The following is a 13,389-nucleotide window of genomic DNA, read 5'->3' as shown; positions in this document are numbered from 1 at the left end:
ACTAGGCGTCTGTTCTGAACGAATACTCACCAGAGGATTAACAGGGCTGCCGAGGCTCCCAAGGCTCACTGTGATTGGTAAACAGCCTCTAGCCTCAGCTGTGCTCCTCGACTCACAGACATACTTTTTGTTGTTGTTGTGCCTACCTGCTGTCTGTATTGCTCATGCAATAGGCATACTGGGAAACCCAAAGAACTGCACGCTAACTTTCCAGCCACAGACTGGGAGTCACTGTGGGAAGTCGTGGGAAGCTCACCCTCTCTGCAAAAATAATAAAGGAAGCCCGCGCTGTATTGCACAAAGCACTGCAGACCTCAGGATCACCACAAAAGACTTCACAAAAGTACCCATCACCCCTTGCTCTAACTCATCCACCTGAAATGCTCATGAGTCAGACAGACGTTGGGGAATGAGTGTGGATGATGCTGCTGTTACTCACGTGGTGACTACAGCTATAGCTGTCCCCCAGCTGTCATGTCTCCATTAAATCAGGTAAACAAAGTGCCAGGTACTTGGAAAAGTACCAGGTCACCTGTCCTGTGCCTTTTTCTCCATAGCGGTTAGTAAGAGCAAAACTATCTGCCTTTCTGTGGCTGGGCCAGCAGCACACCTTTGCAGTCTTGCATCACCAAGGTAGACACAGTCTGTTCGGCTTTGAGCCCTGACACTCTGTGTAGAAACCGTTTTCCAAACCCCATACCACTCGCTGCACTGAAGACCTTCTGCAGGTCCCACTGTACAAACAGAAAGTAGGGAGTATTTTAGAGAGTGGAGTAATTAGGCCCTAGTTAGAAGACACGGGGAGACAATGATTCTTAGATACAAGGCCCAGAGACTGCTCTTGGGAAAGAAATCGAGCTTATCTTGGAGCATGACCATTAAAATAAGTCAGCATCATGGCATCAGGTGTTAGGTGTGTCTTGGGGAAGTAGCTTAGCTTTGCAGGAAGCCTGGCTGAGTGGCTCTCAAGCATTTCACTTTCCCTCCCTATTGTGATAAAAATACTCTAATAGAAGCAAGCCATAGGAGAAAGAGTTTGCTTTTTTTTACAGTTCAAGGTCCAACCCATCATGGTGGGGGAAATAAGAGCAATGGGACCTTGAGGCAACTGGTCACAGTGAATCAAAAGAGGCAAGAATGCCAGAACTCAACTTTCCTCTACTTCACATGGTCCAGGATCCCCTCCCCGGGGGATGGTCATGACAGTTAAGACAATCTTCCCACATCAATTCATATAATTAAAATAATCCCCCTGATGGGCATGTCCAGAAGCCCATCTTCTAGGTGCTTCTGGAGCCTGCCAAGATGACAATTAGCACTCACTGTCACACAAGGGAGGCTGTTCACCCTTGTTGCCTTGTCTGCTGCAAGCTTCAAAAGCTAGACACTAGGTCGAGCTAATTCTGTAGGTCACCCTTGTTGCCTTGTCTGCTGCAAGCTTCAAAAGCTAGACACTAGGTCGAGCTAATTCTGTAGGATGCACATGTGGAGAGGCTAAATGTGGCAGGGGCCCAGTGCTAGAGAAGCAAATGTTACAGATGCCTTGGGGTTCAGCACACCAGCATCGGAAAGACTGTCCCATCCTTCCCGTTATCCCTTTAGCTTCCTCTCCTGAAGAAACTCAACAATGTTCTCGGTGTCAAGGGAAAACCATTTCAAGGCAATGACATAGAACCTCCAAATGAGTTTGAAGTTTTTATCTGATTTACAAGTTACCAAATTAGACTACTATTGTTTCAGAGATTCATTGAGAATACATAGGCACCAGGATCATATTCAAAGCATTATTTTTTTTAACTTGTAGCAGAACTGATAAGACCTGAATGGCTTGGGTCACAGAACCCAGGCGAGGGCCAGAGAGGGAGTGAAGAAAAGACAGACACACAGACTATGTACAGCAAAGCTGGGATCCGATGGGATTCTGCTAACACCACTGATACTTAGGGAACTGAAATCTCAGCGTGTTTATTAGGTGCAGCAAGGGGAACGGGTGAGTTAGTCTCCATAGGAGGTGTCTGAGGGTGGGAAGTCTCGGACTGTAAACATCAGGAGGAGGAAGCCACAGTTGTTAGCCGTTGCACGCACTGGTCAATTTTAAGTACTTGGTATGTATAAAAACTTACCTAGATGGTCATGGTGGCACATCTGTGTATCTATCCCTATGGCTGGCTGTTGTATGGACTGCCTATGTGAATGTGTGTGTATGGTGTCTGTATGTGGGCAGCGTGACTGCCTGTCCTTCACAAAGGTCTTCATTATGGATTTATTGAGCAGCACAGAACGAATTACACAAGGAAGAAATGGGACTCTTTACAGAAACCTTTAGTATTTTATTAGGGATTAAGTCACTGGATCCAACTGATCCCAAACTGACTCAGATAACAAACATTATTGCTTATCAACCAGTATCCATAAACTGTTGCTTCAACCTTTATGGGTAGATTTTGGGAAGTTGCTTTCAACTTCTGTATTTTCTGCTTTTAGCAAACAATACACACGCATTACCTGACTCAGGGGCATGGAAGAGTATATAACTTAAGATTATAGTTATGCTTAGGTTATAAAAGATGGCCACATGGGAAATCCAAGGCAAGTGAGGTTGGCTGTTACATTGTTCCGTTGAAGGCAAGCTAAACAGCGACTACAAAATGTGTTATTACCTCCTACTGTGATGTCCAGTAAAGGTTCCAGTCTGGTGGATTGTAAGAGATATTGTCAGATCACGGAGTCACCACCTCCAAACCTAGGAATGCACAGGGAAAGGAAAGGAAGAAGGTTGGCAAAGCATCCAATGAGTATATGGGCTTGACTAATGTTATAGGACCCACTCAGACCAGGTGTCCAGTGGTCCCTTGTAGGATGGCATTTTCTCTTTACTGTATCGGCGTGAATAAACGCAGGCAAATATTAAAGAATATATACAAATTTAATGATTAAATAAAACTTACAGAACCGAGGCTCCTGAGCCGCCTCCCGCGTGCCCATTTATCAGTACACATTCGCCCGAGGCAAACCCGCCCCCTAAAGGGGCTGGCTTAACCCTACACTTTGCTGTGTAGGTCCACCTGACAAATGGTCGTAGATCCCTGGTGGGCTGGGAACCATATGGTAGAAGATTTAAAGCAGCTAAGACTGAAGTAGGAAAACGGGCAGTTTGTTGCTATCCAGGGCAAAAGAAGAGGACCACGGCTTAAGGAATAAAGTACACATAAACGAAATACTTAGTTGGTACAAAGAGTCACGGTTCATTCTCAAGGAAAGCTGACCCCCACTTTGATTCAAAGACTCATATCTGCAAATTAACTTGGATTTGGGGACTATGTGAGAGACCACTGCTTCATTTTGTGCACTTACATAACGTCACTAAATTTCACAACAGTTTTCTCTTTTTATTTGACTTTCTGTGTATGGGTGTTTTGCCTTCATGTATATCCATGCACCTTGTAAGTAGAAGAAATAGAGGAACATGTTTTAAAGCCATAAATGTCCTCCCACCTCTATAATATAATGAATCTCCCTTTGTTTAAAGGGAACATTCTGATGTATGTAATCATATGGCTGGTCTTAGAGACTGGAAGTCTGAATTGCGGTCTAATCGTTTTGTGCACCTTCAGAAATTCTGCTGAGGTCATTTTCATGTGTCAGCTTCATGGGACAGAGGCTGCTAACTGAATATAAGGTCAAGTCTGCCAAGCGCACCTTTAGATTCTTGTGATGGCAGCATTTCTCTCTGGGAATTCACGATGCTCTCTACTTCTTTCTTCTCCACAATATCACCTTCAGTGCTTGCAGCTGCAAACTACAAAAAATCAGTGTCATTCTGGTTCTCTTGAGAGGACAGAGCCTCACTGTTGCCTTTGACTCAGGGTCTTCTCAACCCCAATCAAGAACCAGCCAGAACTCTTGTTATTTCAAGGCTCATCTAAGAGAGGAGCAACGTTGGAAGCCCCCAGAATTTACTGGTCATCTCTGAGGTCTCCAGCGCTCACTTCAGCAGAGAAAGGTACAACAGTGTGCAACTTCAAAGGACTCAATGCTTTGACCCTGGAGTCTACCTTGATATTGGAGTTGCAGTAGGAAATGAAACAAGTTATTCCTGGATACTACAGGGTTGTATCCACATGGAGAAAAGACAGAATGAGGTCAGTGAAGAAAATATGCATTTTGACATTGAGCAGATGAGGCTAGGGCATAGGGAACAGATAGGTAAGAAAGGAGCATGTAGTAGGGTTGTTCTCTCCCTCGACTGTGCTCTTCCTCTTTCTGGTTGACTTTGGCACACACCCCGCTGCTCTAATCTCCAATTTCACACCCGAGAGGAGAGTCACAGAGCACCTTACACAACTTCAGTGAGTTTTCCCAGCCTTCCCAAGATCTGGGTGTGGTTTGGCTTCACCTTGCAGACAGTCTTTTCTCCACTAGAAGTCCATTTGCTACCAAGGATAGTTCATGCCGGGGTGGTACAATGAAAGCCTGACCCGCCTTGGGGCAAAGTGGACAAAATGCCAGAGTTCCACTGGGTAGGAGCATGGCCACGCTGCAATCTGATGTAGTCAGTTCACAAGAGGATGCTTTCAGTATCAGGAACAAGCTTAAAGGAGCTGGAGTCAGGCCATGGTGCTTCTCTGCGGATTATAAGGGCCTCGTTTGTAGATGAGAACTTCAATGAAGTCTTCTTAAGGAACAGGTTTTCCTCATCTTACTCTGAACAAGCAAGAGTAACATGCTTCCCTTGGATCCCAATGAACTCTTCCTTGCTGCCATGTGTCTCCTGGTCCTGGGGGGGTCACCCCATGAGTTCTCTTAGACTACCTCCTCAAAACGATGTGCCTCCTTCCAGCTCAGATCCCATGAAGTTTCGGATTCTCCGCTATGTTTTTCATCTGGCGGTGACATGGGTAAATTTTATTTCTTAATAGCTATGTCCTGTGAGAGTAGACAGAGCTCAGGCCTTGGGAGAGTGTGTTGCGAAAATCAACATAGTCTAACAGCATTGAGCAGTGTGTGATGCCAGACACTGTGTGTTCTAGACAATGGCCAGCATTCTGCCTATTCAATGAGCTGAGTGTCGCACCTTTCCACTTTCCATGCAGGAGTTGTGTTAGCAAGGGAGAATTTTTTTTTTCTTTTTGGTTTTTAGAGACAGAGTATTTCTGTGTACTAGTCCTAGTTGTCCTGGAACTAGCTCTGTAGATCAGACTGGCATTGAACTCACAGAGATCCACCTACCCCTGCCTCCTGAGAGCTGGGATTAAAGGCATAAGGCCCCCAGTGCAAGAGAGGATTTTTCTTATAAGAAATAATCTGGGAATCTTATATACTTTGAATTGACAAATGGGTGGTTCATAATGACCTTTCTTAGGGTAGCATGAATCTTTCAGTCCCTACTAAGTTGGTTAAATACATCCTTTTGCTCTTTAGTAAGAAAAGAGCCTTCTGTTGGTGTTCTGGGTTCCAACAAACTGACAAGTCTAAGAGTCGATGTTTTTTTAGTTCTTTGGATGGTTGGAACCAGCAATCGCAAACCACAAAACTCGGTTTTATTATTTCCCAGGGGAGAGTTGGAAGTAGCCAATAAAAATTTGGTCTATTCAAAACTGCCGGGGAGAAAATTGGGATCTTGGGAGTGGGGTGGGATGGGGGTAAGGGGAGATGGGGAGAGAAAAGGGAGAAGGGGAGGATGGGGGGAACTTGGGGAAAAAGGATGATTGGGATAAAGGAAGGTTGGATAGGGGAGCGCGGAAGCACAATTCTTAGTTAAGGGAACCACCTTAGGGTTGGCAAGAGACTTGAACCTAGATTGGCTCCCAGGAGCCCAAGGAGATGTCCCCAGTTAGTTCCTTGGGCAGCTGAGGATAGGGAACCTGAAATGACCCTATCCTATAGCAATACTGACGAATATCTTGCATATCACCATAGAACCTTCATCTGGTGATGGATGGAAATAGAGACAGAGACCCACACTGGAACACTGGACTAAGCTCCCAAGGTCCCAATGAGGAGCAGAAGGAGGGAGAACATGAGCAAGGAAGTCAGGACCACGAGGGATGCACCCACCCACTGAGACAGTGGGGCTGATCTATTGGGAGCTCACCAAGGCCAGCTGGACTCTGACTGAAAAAGCATGGGATAAAACCGGACTCTCTGAACATGGCGAACAATGAGGGGTGATGAGAAGCCAGGGACAATGGCACGGGGTTTTGATCCTACTTAATGTTCTGGCTTTGTGGGAGCCTAGCCAGTTTGGATGTTCACCTTCCTAGATATGGACGGAGGGGGGAGGACCTTGGGCTTTCCACAGGGCAGGGAACCCTGACTGCTCTTTGGACTGGAGAGGGAGGGGGAGAGGAGTAGGGGGAGGGGAGAAGGGTGGGAGGAGGGGGAGGGAAATGGGAGGCTGGGAGGAGGCGGAAACTTTTTTTCCTTTTCTCAAAAAAAAAAAATAAAAATAAAAAATAAATTTAAAAAAATTTGGTCTATAATAGAGTCTGAAGAAGATGAAAAAAAATGTCTTCTGCTGTTTGCCTTTTCTGAAACTCTCAGACAAAGGACGGAATAACCGAAGAGCAATTTTGGTTATATTAATAGCTTTATGAAACTTATGAATAATGAGAACCTTAAAGCAAGGGTTAGACAAGAGGGTTTATATGTCATTTATCAAAGACTAATAAATTTGTATAGAAATAAGGGGGGTCAAAATTGGAGTACAGTTAACTGTGGTTTAGGGGCTTAAGTGTTTGGGAAGAGAAAGTCCAATATGTTTGTAAGAGTAAGTAGAGGACAAAATGGACTTAACTTTGGTTGGGGGGGGGGGGGAGGCTGTGAACAGGGACCACATAAGGCCCTGGGGATCATCTAAGATTATCAGTGTTAGACCCAATGAGATGAAATTTCCAGGGAGCAGGTTACACCTCTCTGATTTGTCTGGTAGTATCTTCTCCCTTTTCTCACCTACATGTGCGTGGACCTGTTGAGTGACAGCTAGGTCTACTCACTTCTGTAACCCCATCCCCAGCTGGTAGGGTGGCTATAGAGTTCACACAATTATTATTATGAGATTTTAGAGCCTACTGTGTTCCAGCCACATGTTTTACCTCTTAGAAATCAAGTTGCCAAGACCTCAGTAACACTGACAGCCTTGATTCCTGTGAAGCACATTTGTGGTACTTGTAGAATTTCGTACCATCCCTCCCAAACACGTGGTAGATGCTCAAGAAACCACAAAAAAAGCAACCAGTCATTGCAAATCTCATTATGTGTTCATCACCATAAATTGTTTCTTTTACTACAATTAGAAAATTCTTAGCTTCATAGTAAGTGACCCTTCTTCATCACATCCAAACGGGAGCTTCATGTAAAATCATCTGCTAAGACAGGCAGGAAGAGCAAGAGCAGCTGATATTATCACTCGAGACATCATGTCACATCATCAGTAAAATACACAGCAGATCAATTTTAGTCATAACTAATCCTGGCTTAAAGCAAAAATAGAAAGATTAACTACCACTGTCAGGTGTCTGAGAACCATGTTCCTGAAAAATAATTAAAATGATTATGATGCATGGTCTGACATCAGCTTGATCTGAGATGTAAATCTTGGCTACTGAAGGCCCACAGAGGTCAGTTGAAAATATCTTTCTTTATGCAGCATTATACAATGGAAATTGAGGGAACATCATAGGAGAGTTACCTAAGTGGGGTTTAGACATAAACTATGCTCAGGAGTTTATTTCTATTAAAAAAAAAGTCAGACCATTTACCTTCCATTTTTCAGAACAAATCTAAGAGAAAAATTGTGCTGCAGTTTACAGTCCCATTTTGAGGCTACTTTTCCCTACTTTCTTCTTTACCTCATTGACTTACACTGTAGAACAGCATTATTCTTTCTCGAGGCATCCGCTTTAAAGATACCCAGTTACATAAAATTAAAACTAAAGATGAGTTCTCATGAGTAGAAGACCCACAGTTACCTTAATGTTGCCCCTGTGTTTGCTTGTGTGTTTAAAAGAGAGATGTCAAAGGAAATATTCCTAAAGAATTCAATGATTTCCGGTCTAAATGTGATTGCCCACCCCAATACTGCCATCTACTGGACATTTACCTGAGGTGCTTATTTTCCCCTCAGGTGTCCCTGGAGTTCTAGTGAGTACTTGAGCTTCAGGGAGTCGCTTGAGAATAGTCTTAAAGTGAGGGTTAGCGCCACACAGTGGCTGCATTTGAATCTTTTGTGAAATGAAGACCTGTGGAGTCTATTTCGGATGTTTCAGACTGAGATCCTACTGTTTGTAGGACTTTTGAGGAGACTGTCACAGAAACTATTGTGGGTATATCCTGCTTGTATCATAAGCAGGGATGTTAGAGAGTGTATCTTTTCTTGAGGCATTCATTTTTGGTGCCATGACAAAGAAAGAGGAGCCCCCGCCTTTTTACTCTTGGAATGCACAGAGAATAACGTACCTTTAAAAAGATGGAACCAGTCAGAAAGAGGATAAATTTTCTCACGTAGTAAATACTGCCAGTAATTTGGAATGCTGAAAGATTCTTTGAAGGTTGAGGAGGGAGAATTGTTAATGGCATTTCTCAACTATGGATCCTGTGTGTCTCTTTATCAACCTGCCAGGCAAGATGTACCCACAAGAGCTATAGTGGCATGGCAATCATGGGAAGCAACCAATCACTTCCTGATTGCATTAGATGCACATTCCACAGGAGATAGTTCATATCTGGTACTATAAAACCTGGCCAAATGCCAGTGACTGAGGAGGTCAGAAACCCCTACGGAGTAAACTATCATCTTGTTTTCATAAGTACATATGTATGTCCATCAAATTACTTCTGGAACTCTGTTTGTGTTCACCCATGAGCATATCTTTGATCAGAGAAGCAGTGGCCAACGATGCCTATAGAGAGTCATAACTGGTCAGAATACTGAGAATAAATGGCTATTGAATGTTAGCCATAAATGAGATATCTTTATCACCCTATGCAAACTTTAGAGACTGTTGTGGAAGAAAGGTTGGGAAGAATGTAAGAGCCAGAAGTGGAGGAAAAGCTCTTAAACACACAGCAGCTGTGAGAAGATCGACAAGATGGGATCCATCAGTATGGATGGGAGAGGGTCTCACAGGCCCCCACCCCTTACTGAGGTTGTTACTGTTGATGGGATGGGGAAGGGCACATTTTTAGTGACATAGCTGCAAGTAACTACTCACCCACATCTCTGTAAGTATATCTAATGAAATTCATTGGTCACAAAAAAATGAAAAAGACAGAAACTAGAAGTTGGAAGAAGGTGGCCAGTGGGAGGAGGCAATGGGAATAGAACAGAATATTTATATATATTTAGTGGACATTTATATGTCCACTAAATGTCATAATGAAAGTAATTTTGTTTATAATTAATATATACTATGCAATTTCTAGAGATTTATTATTTTAGTTTTGTTTTTGAGAGTTTCACACATGAATCCTGGTGGTGTGTTTACATCATTTCTATCCCTATGCCTCCCTGGCTCTAGCTCCTCTCATGACCCTCACACCCTCAAAAATTCGCGGCGTGCATGTGTGCGCATGTGTGTGCAAGCGTGTGTGAGTTTGTTTGGAGTTGCTCACATGTGCATGTGTTTAAAGCTGATTGCTTGGGATTGGATAACTCTCAAGGGTCTCATCCCTGGGGAAAACTGATTCTCTCTCTCAGCAGTCATTGGTTGCCTGTACCTCTTCATCTAGGCGGGGCCCTGTGAGATCCACGCTATCCACATTGGCATGTCAATTGCTGTTGTCACTATGCAGATCTTATCTAGGCAATCATATTGTTGAGAGTCCATGGGAACAGCTTCCCTGTCAGTCGAGAAGACCATATCTAGCAGCACACATCCTGGTCCTCTGTCTCTTACAGTCTTCCCACTACCACCCCTTCCACATTTCTGCTGCACCTTAGGTTTAGGGGTTGTGTTGTAGATGTATCCACTTGGGCTGGACACTCAACGGCCACCTATTCTCTGCATTTTGACCAGTTGTGGCTTCCTGTGATGGTCTCTGTGTGTTGCAAGAAGTTTCTTTAATGAGGGATGAGAGCTATACTTAACAGTAGGTCTAAGGATAAGTATTCAGAACACAGTGAGAAATTACATGGTTTTAGGTTCTCCTCTAGGGTCTATGACCTCTCCAACCACGGAGAGTTAGCTAGGTTGACACCACACATGAAGTCCTTTGTACTGAATAGGCCTTAAGTCCAATTGGACAGCTGTTGGTTATCCACAAGGTAGAAGAACCACTACTGCTCCACTGGAGGTATTTTGGCAGGCCAGTCATGGCTGTGACTTATGGGCTTTGCAGTTGTGTAGAGTACTGATTGCTTTTCCCCTTGGTCAGTTTACATAACATGTTCTGATACTGTGAGAGCTAATTCTCAGGGAGGAAGCTCCTCTGTTACTTCCAAATCGATTCTTCCAAAATCTGTGGTGTCTTCAACAATAGGGTCTTACCTTCAATTCTGGCAGACAACCAAAGACATTGGCAATACTGGTCTATTGTTTATAGTTATATTGGCAATAGCTTATATTGTTTGGAAAGTCCTTTGGATTCCGAACCTGACCTACAACTTAAAGGGAGATTTCTCATGCCTGGTTCTGGGGTTTGTGTTAGATAATGCACGACTCTTGGGTAAAACATTATCACCCCATATGGTGCAATTTCATTTAGGCTTGTACTAGAGTTATAGATGGTTGTGAACTACCATGTAGGTGCTGGAAACCCCACTTAGATCCTCTGGAAGAGCAGCAAATGCTCTTACTTGCTGAGCCATTTCTCCAACCCCCTTATCTAAAACTTTTTTTTTGAGACAGGATCTTACTACATAGACTTGAGTGGCCTGGAACTCACTATGTAGACCAAGCTGGTCTCAAAAATACAGAGATTTACCTGCTTCTGCCGCCCAAATGCTGGCATTAAAGGTGTGCACCACCACACACAGCTTAACACTGTTTTTTAAAACGGAAGTTACTCTAATCACATAGGGAATTTTCTTCCTGGGATATAGTTATAACAGGTATTAAAGAAAGGAATGAAAATGGAAGGGAGTTAACCAAACAGTCATTTGAATATGAATGCAAAATGATAGTAAAAGTCAGAGGTTAAGAGAAACGCTGGGGCCGCAAGTGTAACTCTACCATGTGGTTTCGAGACACAGCGCTGGGAAGACTCCTTCTTGCTGGGACTCTGAGATTTGCAGAGGCAGTTAGTGTGTGAGGATGGGGAGGAAGGGTAGTGAATACCTAGCTACCATAAGGAGAACAGATGGACTTCTGCAACTTTTAGATGAACGAAACCACCGGCCCTCTAAGTGTGCTCAGAATCCAGCATGTGTGACTCAAAGGCGTTAACTTCTCTGAGCCGTTCAATCCGTGATTGACTCTTCACCTCTACAAGCTCTTGGGTAGCTCGCCTGCTAGCAACAGAGTGACTTACAGCATTGGTACATCATTCCTTACAGTGATGTTTCCTCCAGGAGCCATGATGGTTCCATTTGACCTAAGAATGCAGTGTAGACAATGCTTTAGGGACAGTGGTGGTCAGGGCGCGGGGGGGGGGGGGGGGGGATGCAGTGTTTCGGACGATCTCAGGTGAAGCCCTCCCCCCAGAAGAATGTCAAGGGTAGTGTAAAATAAAGCTGGCAGTTGGGATCTATGCAGCCTAAGGAGTTCTTGCCAGAGATTCCACTGACGTGTGCTCTTAACTCGCATCATAGAAACAAACTCCAGAACGAATCAGTTTGAAACACAGATGGAGTTTATTAAGCAATAGGTATACAGTTGGAATTGAGTGTGGGCATTAAGAAAAAGAGACACACTTCAGTATCCTAATGTAGCTGCGAGTGTTCAAAGGCGTGGTCTATACCTAAGGATTAGTAAACTATGCTGTTATGCTTCCTTTTTATTTTATTATTTATAAAATCATATTTTATTTATGTACAGCAATGCGATTGCATACCAACAACATAATAGAGGGATCTGGTGTGGATTTTTTTCTCTCTCCTTTTCTTTTTACAAATTTAAGCCCCTGGAACTGAAGTTGGAGTTGCCTGATGTGGTTGCTGGGAATCAAACCTGGGTCCTCTACACAAGTAGTACGTTAATCCTTTAGACACTGAGCCGTCTCTTTAGCCATTCTTATGGTTCTAAACAGAAGAAAAAGAAAATTTTCAAATTACAGAATCGCCCCCTGCAACACATTTTTAAAATAATTTCCCCCCTAATGGGTAGATTCAACCAACATATTCAGTGACTCTATTAGTCATTTCTAGTCCCTACTGCACTAACTCCCAGAGTAATTACAAAAGAAAACAGGTAAAACATTCATAATCAGTGCTTCACAGGAATAATACATGCTGGATTCTTTTGAAAGTGGCAAGAACCAAGTTAAATCCCTTCCCCCAACTTCTGCCCCCTCACTGCCTGTGGCAGGTGGGAGAGATCATGAGAACAGGAGAGCTGGCTCTGCACCTCACCAGCTTCAACACTCAGGAGAATAGGCCCTGCATCTTGCCTAGGCAGCACAGTAGAGTTGACGCTGTGGTGGGGGCTCAGGTGAGCCTGGCCTGGGGTTGTGGGAGTGGGAGAGATGGTCCTAAGCCTTCGTCCATCATGCGGTGGCAAGGGCAGGAGAAAGATGCCCATCTCCCTCACCCCTCGCCGCCTATGATTGGAAGGAAAGCTGATCTTGCCCCTTACCAGCTGCAGGACCCTGCCTGGGCAGTACAGTAGAACTGGCCCTGGTGGTGTAGTGTGTGAGCTAACCCTGAGGGCGTGAGAGCAGGAGAACCTGCCTGCCACTTGCTCCTTGCTGCAGAGGGCTGACTAGCTGAGACAGTGCTGGAGAACTCACCCTGCTGGTGAGGATGAAGGGAGAACTGATGGGCTGACCAACCCAACAACCACCCAGGCCCACAACCAGGACTGTGAGTTGGCCCATCCCAATATCCATCCCACCTATGTCTGCTGGAGCATACAAAGGGGCTGATCCTGCAGATCCGAAAGTAAAGAATCTCCATGACACAGGATAGCAACAGGATACCAAAGAGGAAACCCACTGAGGGCCTAGTATCCATAATATAGCAGAAACTTGGTATAGAATATTATTTTAAGGTGTGTTACTTTTGTTTATGCTGTGGAATATTTGTTTAACGTTTTTCATTTTTTTACATTTCTTAATGTAAAGATGTGCTGCTTTTGTTTATACTACATTTGTTTTACTCTGTGAAGCTGTGATTCTTTGCCTGTCTAAAACACCTGATGGTCTAATAAAGACCTGAATGGCCAATAGGAGGTAGGAGCAAGGATAGGCGGGGCTGGCAGGCAGCGAGAATAAATAGGAGAAGAAATCTGAGGG

This window comes from Microtus oregoni, unplaced genomic scaffold (genome assembly GCF_018167655.1).
Source record: "Microtus oregoni isolate MIOR12 unplaced genomic scaffold, Mior012 000081F_ref0000091, whole genome shotgun sequence".
NCBI classification, from domain to species: Eukaryota; Metazoa; Chordata; class Mammalia; order Rodentia; family Cricetidae; genus Microtus; species Microtus oregoni.
The sequence above is the reverse complement of the archived record's forward strand: the minus strand, read 5'-3'. Positions refer to the sequence as shown.